Source organism: Desmodus rotundus, chromosome 4, assembly GCF_022682495.2.
Source record: "Desmodus rotundus isolate HL8 chromosome 4, HLdesRot8A.1, whole genome shotgun sequence".
NCBI classification, from domain to species: domain Eukaryota; kingdom Metazoa; phylum Chordata; class Mammalia; order Chiroptera; family Phyllostomidae; genus Desmodus; species Desmodus rotundus.
This window is the reverse complement of record NC_071390.1, coordinates 103,965,053-103,977,561: the sequence shown is the minus strand read 5'-3', so window position 1 is coordinate 103,977,561 and position 12,509 is coordinate 103,965,053. Positions and strand designations below refer to the sequence as shown.

At 35.6% G+C, this 12,509-nt stretch overlaps 1 pseudogene; it reads left to right on the top strand.

Moving 5' to 3' along the window:
- The first annotated feature begins 9,156 nt into the window (after positions 1–9,156).
- On the top strand, positions 9,157–9,287 carry LOC112296450 (U4 spliceosomal RNA; annotated as a pseudogene).
- Positions 9,288–12,509: the final 3,222 nt, after the last annotated feature.

The window sequence follows — 12,509 nt, the reverse complement described above, 5'->3', positions numbered from 1 at the left end:
AAAATCTAACCACTTCCAAGATGGGTTTTGTTCAGAATAACACAGACTTCAGGCTGTGTGAAATCCAGATGGAAGCCCGTTATCAATATTTTTTCCTTTGATCCTCATAAACAGTGAAGAAACCAGTCACTGCCTCAAAACAGTCATGTGTAACATTGTCTTTATCTCCTGTGTAACTTGTATGACACAAATGGAAGGTATTTTATATATATCACATTTTGGGTAGTTTTTGTATCCAAAATGATAAGGATTCTTTAGAGATTTATAAGAGCTTGATTTTGGTTACAACCTCCTAATAAATTAAGTTGGCATATCTATTTATAAGTAGACATTTTAGATGGCTAGACTGCTTGCTCTCTGTGTTGTGTGTGTGTTCATGAGTAGTTGGCTTGGTGAGTAGTTGGAGGTTCAGAATAATTTAATTTCAGCTATGGTTGTGAAAATAAGGGAAGAAAATCAATGTCACCACAGATTCACAGGCTAAAGACTTGTCACAAGATATTCTGATGTGATATTTTCTGTGAAACTGGTAACCATCTGATGTGCACCAAAAACGTGAAGCCATGGAGAAGTACACACACACACACACACACACACAGTTTATTTGTACAGGAACCAAAGAGTTAAGAGAGGTTACAGCTATACATTCAGAAAGTAGCCTTTCTAGAATCTTCCAGATAATCCTGTTGGAACTCTGAAGCTTCACAGAGTTTCTACTGTTGCTAATTCCTACTGAGGTTCTCAGAGGAAAAAATTAACAGTGTTCAGTTGTTGACGCAGCAGTGCAACGTTAGTTTGGGAAATCTTTGTTTGACAGAAACAAGTTATTTGTCACTAATAACATTCCAAATGACTTAACGTGGCAGTGTGAGGTGGTACTAAGCTAACCTGGATATATATAGTTCCTTTCAGGGAGGGCTATGTTGTGTGCACAGCTAAAATCTCAAAAATTAACAGCTATATTTCAGAGATGTTAAAACCTTAATCTTATAATGTTTGCTGGGAGCTATACTAATTTGTAATCATATTTTTTTTTCAGGAATTTGTCTGCATCCAAAAATGGGAAAAGGGCTATGTGCTGTCGAACCCCCCAATAAGTTATTAAGTTCCTTGTAATCAGGAGATGAAGAAGTCTGAAACATTTCCTCTTAGAATTAGCCAAAATAATGAAAGTCTAACAGATAAAGTTTAGGGCTGTAATCTTTGTCTTAGGGTTGGCTCCACATAAAATGACATCATCTTGGCTCATGTTGGACTTACTAACTCAATTCCCAGCCTTGGTTATTTCAGATATTCTTGGTGTACTTTCCATTTTTTTTTGTATAAAGTGATTTTTTAAATGATAGAAATTGCTTTTGCAGGTATTTCTGCCAGGCAATTCTTTGTCTTTTCATAAATTTGAAGGGATTATAAAAACAGTTTAACACATTTAATAAACAGACTTTATATGGAATAATTTTATGATTTGTAGTGAGTTAAAATTTATCTTAAAGAGTTCTGTTTTAGATTTGCAAAGCAAACTGATCATTAAGTTATTTAAGAGCCTATGGTAATGATAATTTAAATAAACTGTAGCATAATAACAGACATATAGATCAACGGAACAGAAAGCCCAGAAATATAGCAACACCTTTATGCTCAATTAATATTTGATGAAGGGAAGGAACATATACAATAGGGTAAAGATAGTCTATTCATTAAATGGTGTCAGGAAAATTAAACAGATACATGCATGAAAAATGAAACTAGATCACCTTCTTACTCCATACACAAGAATAAACCCAAAATGGATAAAAAAATTAAATGTTAGACTTGAAACCATAAAAATCCTAGAAGAAAACACAGGCAGTAAAATCTTGGACTTTTTCATAGCAATATTTGTTCTGATATGTCACTTTGGGCAAGGAAAATAAAAGAAAAAATAAACATATGATACTATATCAAACTGAAAAATTTTTGCACAGCAAAGAAAACCATCAACAAATGGAAAGACAACATACTGAATAGAACATATTCACCAAGACATCTGATAAGGGGTTAATATCCAAAATTTATAAAGAACTTAAAAAACTCAATGTCAAAAAGCCAAACAACTCAATTTAAAAATGGGCACAAGACCTGAATAGACATTTCTCCAAAGAGGCCAATAGACATATTAAAAGATTCTCAATGTCACTAATTATCAGAGAAATGCAAATTAAAACCACAATGAGATATCATCTCATACCTGTCAGAATAGCATCATCAATAAATCAACAAACAACCAATGTTGGTGAGGATGTGAAGAAAAGGGAACCCTAGTGCACAGTCGGTGGGAATGCAGACTGGTCAGCCACCGTGGAAAGTAGTATGGAGTTACCTAAAAAAATTAAAAATGGAAGTGCCTTATGACCCAGCAATTCCACTTCTGAGAATGTATCTGAAGGAACCCAAAACACTAATTCAAAAGAGTATATGCACCCCATGTTCATTGTAGCATTATTTATAATAGCCAATATTTGGAATCAGCTCAAGTGCCCATCAATACATGAGCTGATAAAAAAAATAGCTGTGATATATTTGCACAATGGAATACTACTCAGTTATAAAAAGAAAGAGATCTTTTTGCAACAGCATGGGTGGACCTGGAGAGTAATATGCTAAGTAAAATAAGTCAATCAAAGAAACACAAGTACCATGTGATTTCACTTAAATGTGGAATCTAATGAACAAAATAAACTAACGAACAACAGAAAGAGAATCACAGATACAAAGAACAGTCTGACAGCTGTCGGGCAGGGGCAGGTTGGAGCACTGGGTGAAAAAGGTGAAGGGTGTGAGCAAAGAGGGAAACTCACAGACACAGACAGTATGGTGATTACCAGAGGGAAGGGGATTGGGGGGAGGTAGAAGAGGGTAAACGGGGGAGAAATGTGATGGACGGAGACAACTTGGAGTGGTGAACACACAATACAATATACAGGTGATGTATTATAGAGTTGTACACCTGAAACCTATATAATTTTATTAACCAATGTCATGCCAATAAAGTCAATAAAAATAAATAAAATAAAATGACACAGCAGAAAATGACATGCAACTTCCCCAATCTTAAAAAAAAAAAGAACAGAAAAATCTAAGTAAATTTTCTGCTTCAATATTCATTCACTTTTTCTTCAAGCTTAGAGGGAAATCTGTACTATGTATTGGAGGCAGTGTTTAATAAGACAAAATATCCCTTTGTAAAGTTATTTTGCTTACATTTGTAAAAGTGACAGCTTAAGAGGATGCTCCTATAACACACTAAAGAACAGAGGAGGGGCAGGTCAGGCAGCTTTTAATAGGCCTTGCTGTCCTGAGTTTGCTTTGGTAAATTACAGGTTCACATTTGTTTGAGTCCAAGTTTCTCGTATAACTTCTTCTTAAGTTTATTTATATAATTTGTTCCTACCAGTGCCCTGGGTCATTTATTACATCTATTAACTTCTCTCTCTGAAGAGATTCTGCCAGAATTCCTTAACAACCATCTTCGGGTCTGTTTCTTCTCTCTTTAAATTTAAGATCAACGATTTGCAGGCACTGTGTTTTGAGCCGGTTTTGCTGCTGGCCTGGTTATCTTTTTCTGGGGATAAGTAGAGATACACATAATTCACCAAACTGGTCTGTTTTGTGTGTGGAAGCACCTTTCAGAAATTTAAAACTCTCAATAGAATTTTACATTCATTGCTAATTAAAAGATTATTAGTATTATATTCAGATACTTCACTGGCTTCTTAAATTCTTTTCCACTTTGCGTGCTTCACATATTGCTCATGGGTTGAGATGAATATTCTTTTACTACCATACATTTGCTTTCCATGAGAAAACACCCGGGAAGACCTTCACTCTAACCTACCTTTGACTCTGAGTTCCTGTAGCTTACTTATTAGAATCTGGGTTCAAATTTATTTCCAAACATAATCTCAAAATTATTTAATCATGTTGACTAGAATTATTTCATTAAAATGTAATGTTAATGTAATTAACTGGTTATAAAAAGAAACACTCTTTAATGTTAAATAATAATTTAAAATTATTTCAGTAATTCAATTAATACTATTTTAATAAAATTATGTCAAGTCTTAAGTAATACAATTTTGAAACTTTTACACACTAAAATTTGAGTTTGTTGGCCTTTAACAGAATCTATATATATTTATTTTTCTAAGGTAGTCTGTGCACAAAGTTTATTTGAATGAATTGGGTAAAAATCAATATTCCAATGGTTAAATTTAGTAAAACAGCTATAGCCAGATTTACTGAAACTTTTCCAACCAGGTATTCTATATAATTAGTGATTGTTTTCTTATAGAAAAAAAGTCCAGTTATCCAGATAATCTGTGCTTTTAATACGTGTTCCCACAGATTCTCAGATTTGTGAAGGCTAATGATTAAGACAAGAAACTTAAAAGATACACTGCAGTAATGTATTTTATGTCAAGTTAAGATTCTGTTCTGTGAAGGGTGCTTCTTGCTGTTCTGGGCATTGGTTCAGACACCTCATCCAAATAATACCTTATGGATTTTTTCTAGCTTGGAATTTTGTAAATAAAAGGGAGCAATTTAGTGAGGGGAAAATGAACCTGTACTGTGGATTATATAGTACCTACACGAAGGTTGTAGGAGTCATAAACATACATATAAAGAACTATACCTCTTGCCAAATTTCTAGCTTTCTGGAGGGAGGGGTACAATCACGGGCAAGTGAATAACAATGAAGATAGAAGACACTAGTTGATAGGTAGAGACTGTTGGTTGTTCACAAACGTTTGTTCTCTTCTCCCATAATTATAGAATTGTAGCTAAGGTAAATTAAAGACCATACAACACTAGATAAACTAAAGACTACATATCTTTCTGAGAGCTAGGAGTGTCCATGTCTAAATTCTTGCCAAAGATATATGAGAAGTTAGGTGTGGCACTTCTGGGTCTGGGGCTTAAAACATTTCTAATGAACTGAAAACTGATGTGTCTGCCACCCGGCTTCATCCAGGCAGAAGGGGAGTGTCCTAGGGCATAATGAAGTAGCAAGGTGGGAGAAACGTGGTTCATGGACCATGCGGACTAGAGCACATGCCGACCTGGAATACTATAATTTTAGACCTGGCTCTTACATCAGCATACCCTTCACTCTAACTAGGCTTTGCCTATGAGTACCAGCAGCTTAGTTAGTAGAATCCTTATTTGTTCAAGTCTCTCTCTTTCCTCAGCAGATCTTGGGACAGCTCACAACTCTTCTCACTTCCCACTGTAATCTCTTGCAGCAGCCTGAGCCAATCTTTTCACTCTGGCTTCCGTTCTATGCTCTGCCATGCCTCCCATTTATAGGACCTTGATATAGCCTTGTGACCTGTGGATATTGCAGTGATATCTCTCCTGCAAGCTTGAGCGGCCCACATTTCTTTTCCAAGTATCATTCTTTGTGTTTGCTGAGTAGGCTGCTCTCCCACCATGGTTCCAATGATTTTAATAGGCAGCTCACGCTTCCCTCTCCCTTAAAGGGCAGACTTGTTAGAAAGCTTGTATTTGACTCACACATTCATTCTTTCTACAGTTAACTTGGGACCATTTCCCTGGGGTAAGAATGGGAGTCCTCTGTCACTCTTCATCTTCAACTAATGCTCCAACAGGGAGCCAGAGCATGGCAACTGGTACGTTATCCTCAGTGTTGTGTAGATGAATCAATTCTTTTTTTCTTTTTTTTTAAATTTTAATTTTTTATTGTTATTCAATTACAGTTGTGTGCCTTTTCTTCCCATCCCTCCACCCCACCCCAGCTGAACCCACCTCCCTCCCCCACCTCCACTCTCCCCCTTGATTTTGTCCATGTGTCCTTTATAGTAGTTCCTGTAATCCCCTCTCCTCACTGTCCCCTCCTCACTCCCCATTGTTAGATTGTTCTTAACTTCAACGTCTCGGGTTCTATTTTGTTTCCTTTTTTCTTCTATTTATTATGTTCCAGTGAAAGGTGAGATCATATGGTATTTGTCCCTCACTGCCTGGCTTATTTCACTTAGCATAATGCTCTCCAGTTCCATCCCATGCTGTTGCAAAGGGTATAAGCTCCTTCTTTCTCTCTGCTGCGTAGAATTCCATTGTGTAAATATACCATAGTTTTTGGATCCACTCGTTTGCTGATGGGCACTTAGGTTGCTTCCAGTACTTGGCTATTGTAAATTGTGCTGCTATGGACATTGGGGTGCACAGGTGCTTTTGGATTGGTGTTTCAAAGTTCTTAGGGTATAATCCCAGCAGCTGAATTGCTGGGTCAAAGGGCAGTTCCATTTTTAGTTTTCTGAGGAAATTCCATACTGTTTTCCACAGTGGCCTCACCAGTCTGCATTCCCACCAACAGTGCACTAGAGTTCCCTTTTCTCCGCATCCTCTCCAACATTTGTTTGTGGATTTGTTTATGTTGGCCACTCTGACTGGTGTGAGATGATACCTCATTGTGGTTTTGATTTGAATCTCTCTGATGGCTAGTGATGCTGAGCATCTTTTCATATGTCTCTGGGCCCCCTGTATGTCTTCCTTGGAGAAGTGTCTGTTCAAGTCCTTTGCCCATTTTTTAATTGGGTTGTTTGTCTTCCTGGAGTGGAGTCGTGTGAGTTCTTTACATACTTTGGAGATCAGGCCCTTGTCTGAGGTATCATTGGCAAATATGTTTTCCCATACTGTTGGTTCTCTTTTAATTTTAATGCTGTTTTCTTTAGCCATGCAGAAGCTTTTTATTTTGATGAGGTCCCATTTGTTTATTCTTTCCTTTATGTCCCTTGCTTTAGGGGACGTGTCTGTGAGGATGTTGCTGCGTGGAATGTCTGAGATTTTCCTGCCAATGTTTTCCTCTAGGACTTTTATGGTATTACAACTTATATTTAAGTCTTTTATCCATCTTGAGTTTATTTTTGTGTATGGCGTAAGTTGGTGATCGAGTTTCATTTTTTTGCACATAGCTGTCCAGATCTCCCAACACCATCTGTTGAAGAGGCTGTTTTTGCTCCATTTTATGCTCCTGCCTCCTTTGTCAAATATTAATTGACCATAGAGACTTGAGTTTATTTCTGGGCTCTCTGTTCTGTTCCATTGGTCTATGTGCCTGTTTTTATGCCAGTACCAGGCTGTTGTGATGACAGTGGCCTTGTAAATACAGTTTGATATCAGGTATTGTGATCCCTCCTGCTTTGTTCTTCTTTCTCAAAATTGCTGCAGCTATTCGGGGCGTTTATGGTTCCATATAAATTTCTGAAATGTTTGTTCTATATCTGTGAAATATGTCATTGGTACTCTAATAGGGATTGCATTGAATCTGTAAATTGCTTTGGGTAGTATGGCCATTTTGATAATGTTAATTCTTCCAATCCATGAGCATGGTACATGCTTTCATTTGTTGTGTCTTCCTTAATTTCTTTCTTCAGTGTTGTGTAGTTTTCTGAGTACAGGTCTTTTACCTCCTTGGTTAGGTTTATTCCTAGGTATTTTATTTTTCTTGTTGCTATATCAAATGGGATTCTTTTCCTGATTTCTGTTTCTGCAGTTTTGTTGTTGGTATACAGGAATGCCTTTGATTTCTGAGTATTGACTTTGTATCCAGCTGTTTTGCCAAATTCATTTATTAGGTCAAGTAGTTTTTTGGTGGATTCTATAGGATTTTCCATGTACACTATCATGTCATCTGCAACCAGTGACAGTTTCATTTCCTCCTTTCCAATTTGGATGCCTTTATTTCTTTTTCTTGTCTGATTGCTGTGGCTAGGACTTCCAATACTATGTTGAATAGGAGTGGTGAGAGAGGGCATCCTTGTCTAGTTCCTGATCTTAGTGGGAAAACTCTAAGTTTTTGTCCATTGAGTATGATATTGGCTGTAGGTCTCTCATATATGGCCTTTATTATGTTGAGGAATGCTCCCTTTATTCCCACTTTGCTGAGTGTTTTTATCAGAAATGGGTGCTGTATCTTATCAAATGCTTTTTCCCCATCTATTGATATGATCATGTGATTTTTGTCTTTGCTGTTGTTGATGTGATGTATTGTTTATTGATTTGCAAATATTGTCCCATCCTTGCATCCCTGGGATGAATCCCACTTGGTCATGGTGTATGATCTTTTTAATGTATTGCTGAATGCTGTTTGCCAATATTTTGTTGAGAATTTTAGCGTCTATGTTCATCAGCGATATTGGCCTGAAGTTTTCTTTCTTCGTTGTGTCTTTATCTGGTTTGAGGATTAGGATGATGCTAGCTTCATAAAAAGAGTTTGGGAGTCTTCCATCAGTTTGGATTTTTTCGAATAGTCTGTGTGAAGGATAGGGGTTATCTTTTCCTTAAATGCTTTGTAGAATTCTCCTGTGAAACCATCTGGTCCAGGGCTTTTGTGTGTTGGGAGTTTTTTGATGACTGCTTCAATTTCGTCTGCTGTTATTGGTCTGTTCAGGTTTTCTGCTTCTTCTTCATTCAGTTTCGGAAGATTATATTTTTCTAGAAATGTGTCCATTTCACCTAGGTTTTCAAATTTCTTGGCATACAGTTCTTCGTAGTAATTTCTTACAATCCTTTGTATTTCTGTGGTATCAGTTGTAATCTCTCCTCTTTCATTTCTAATTGTGTTTATTTGGATCCTCTCTCTTTTCTTCTTGATAAGCCTACTTAAAGGCTTGTCGATTTTGTTTATCTTTTCAAAGAATCAGCTCCTGGATTTATTGATCCTTAGAATTGTGCTTTTAGTCTCTATGTCATTTAGTTCTGCCCTGATCTTGGTTATTTCCTTCCTTCTGCTTGCTCTGGGCTGTCTTTGTTGTTGTTCCTCGAGTTCTTGTAGGCGTAGGGTTAGGTTGTTTGTTTGAAATGTTTCTATCTTTTTAAGGTAGGCCTGTATTGCTATGAACTTCCCTCTCAGGACTGCCTTTGCTGTGTCCCATAGGTTTTGGGTTGTTGTGAGTTCGTTTTCATTTGTTTCCAGGAAGTTTTTGATTTCTTCCCTAATCTCGTTCTTGACCCATTCATTGTTTAATAGCATGCTATTCAGTCTCCATGATTTTGAGTGTTTTGGGAATCAATTCTTAATGGTGTCTTTTTACTACCTTAGTAATTAAGCTCACTCAAAAGGCATCAACAACTTCCTATGTAATGAAATATATTTCCAGCTTTGTGCAGTGACAGTATCATAGCCAATGAGGTTTATATCAGGTGTGATTATTGCTAATTGAAAAAAAAGAAAAGTAATATATTGCCCACCTACTAATATTATTTCTCTCTTGAAGAATTTATACATTGTGTTTTTTTGTATTTTTAAATTAATTGAGTAACTGAACACCACCCTGAACAATAAACTTCTCTTTGTAATTGTAAAGAGGATGCACGATGATGAAAAAAAAAAAGTTTTGGACTTAAAAGTTAAGATCTAGGCACTATGCCAGTCCTTCCATTTACTTAGTGTTTGACTTTGAGCAACACAATTATAATTCATTGGTCTTAGTTTCTTTACCTATAAAATTGCTATTAGTTAATGCCTGTTACCCAGAATAGTTATACATTATGAAGTCATGCCTAAAATCTGATCTGGATTTAGAATTAAATCTCTTAGTCACATCTATTTCTAAATTATTCATTTTAAAGACTAAATGATTTTTTTGTAGAATATAAGCATGCTTAATAGTTATATTGCAGTTGAACCTTTGTCTAAATGAGGATAAATGATTTTCTAGTATAATTAACATTTCTATCCTTACTAAACCCTGTTGAATTATGTATGGCTTTCTGAAAAGGAGATTGTCCTTAATTTTAGGATTATTTTACTTTCACTTTTATTTGCCATTGTTATTTTCACTCGTGTGTGTGTGTGTGTGTGTACAACGCATATTTTCACAGAAAAGCCAGATGATTTTTATAAACAATCTGCTTTGGTTACATGATTCTTGATTCCTAATCCCACTTTCAGGAGCTTCACAGCTTCCATTAGTTCCAGTAGAAATCTGTGAATGCTTCAGGGCACAGGATTTCCCATTTTGCAACATGGCCTTTTTTTTTTTCCCCCAGTAGCAATATTGCTAAGCTACTGGCCAGGATGAGTTGATTTAGCTTTCTTAGCTTGAATCTACCCTGCTGCTCTCTTGGGAGGATACGTCCTAAGAACATACTATTCTAATAGGTTTAGCAGGGAAGGAGCTGGCATTAAACACTTCTGTTAAGATCATGTTGGAATCAATGATCTAATCCTGGTAGAAGTGAGTTATTGACTTCTTAATGTGTAACGGAGGCAGTGGCTCCTGGAGTTTGGTGCATGCTGCTTCTCCTCCAGAGACTAGGGATCTGCTGAAAGCCTTCAGGAATGTGAGGAGTTACCTCTTGTGGGAGGAGGAAGTTGGCTTTTTGAAATTCACAAAGTAGGTTAGCATTTCTTCTGTCTTAATATTTAAGAGAGTTATTTATAAAGGAAGCATGGGTTTTACATATATTGGCCATTGTTTAATGGCCCACAAGTATGGCAGTAACATAGCAGATGAAATAAGTGAAATCTGGTCATAAGGTGTTTACAAACTTACATGGCCTATAGGAAATAGAGAAAGATTGCCTTTGTCAGCTTAAGAATAACATATCAAAGGCATTAATTCTTTTTTCAGACAAAATAGCTTTACTTTATTTTCTAATTTGATAATATACAGTGGTATAGACAATTCAAATAAAATAGAAAATATAAAGAGGGAAATATAAATAGTTCTCAATACTATTATTCAGGCCAATATTTATTTTTCAAGTTTTTGTGAAGATTCATCCTGATGTTTTTTGCAAATATGCACACATATACACATATGCATGTAAATAAATACATACATGCATGTACAGGGTGGGGCAAAACTAGGTTTACAGTTGTATGTGAAACACAATTTATTCTTGTATTATTTGTTAAATATTGTATTATTTTTCAAACAACTGTAAACTTACTTTTGCCCCATCCTGTATATGTATGTGTATATATATATATGTACATGTCCACATGCATGTGTATTCATTTATTTACATATCTTTATCTATGTATATCTTTATACTATGCATCAATGGTTCATAATAAGGAACCACGCTTTCCCTTACCTATCAAATTGAGAATCAGTGATGCACTAAGCCACATGAACTGTGGACTTTGTAAACCTCTCATGATCTATGACAACAAAATTTGAAAAGCATTGTCCATATTGTGCTTTGTAATTAGAATTTATACTCAGTGATCTTCAGCCTCTCCATGTCAAATTAATAGATCACCCATTTTTAAGGCTGTATATTCATTCATTCTATAGCTACACTTTTTTTAGAACACTTTGCACTGGTGAACATTGTAGTTGCTTCCATTTCCTTCTTCTTCCCGTTATAACAATGCTATGAAGAACATTTTTGTGTAGACATCTGTTTGATTCCTTATCCCTTGGGATATGCTATTAGAGAAAGAATGCCAGGGACACAGAGAAGACATTTCCCATAGAAGCATATTGCTAGACTGTCTTCCAGAACGATTCTGTTATTTGAACTATTTATGAGTGCCCATGAGTGCTGATAATCTTTAAGATCATTGTCATTTGACTAGGTAAAAAGTAATAAATCATTGTTGCCTTTGCATTTTTTATTAATAATGAGGGTGTGCATTTGGTTAAGTTGTAAGGCTTTGGAGTCTGACTATATGAGTTCAAATTCTAGCTTTATTTCTTAATAGCTTTTTGACTTTGCAACAGTTATCTATCGTCTCAATGTCTTGTGTTACTCATCTGCAAGAGGGTGACGATAATAATACTCACCTTGTAGGACTGCTGTGAGGACTAATTGAATTATTACATATAAAGCTTCTACAACATTTCCTGGTAAACTCACTCTTAATAATGTTAGCTATTGGCATATTTTCATTTTACTTAATATTTAACATTTTCATTCTTGAATATATTTAAAAGTTCTTTGTTATTCTCTGTTATGGTGTTCATCTTTTATTTATTGATTTGATAGTTTTTTTAATATTACAGATATTAACTATTTGTCATACATGCTATAAAGTTTTATTTCTTTTTGCATTTCCTTGTACCACATAAGGTCTTACAATCTAAGTAAGAAAATTTACTCATTGTTTAAGATTTTGATCATTCTCATCTGAAAGATTATAAAAAATGTACCTATGTTTTCTACTATTTTTATTTTTTACATTTAAATTTTTGACCTATCTTTAACGGAATGTGATAGCAGTAAGAAAGAACACAAATATCAAAATTGCAACTAAACTACAGAAAAACAATCATTCACAACCACCTGAAATCAAGCCGAATGGAAGTCCTTTTTCTAGAGATTTAAAAATACATCAAGACTAGTAGGAGGGGTACTGAGATGTGGAACAGGCTGTGCCCACACCAGATAAGAAAAAGCTAAAGGAAGTCGTCACCTCCAAACCAGTATTATATGTAAGGGCCTTCTTGAAGAAGAAGGAAGAAAAAAAAAGGAGAAGAAGAATGAGAAGAAAAAGA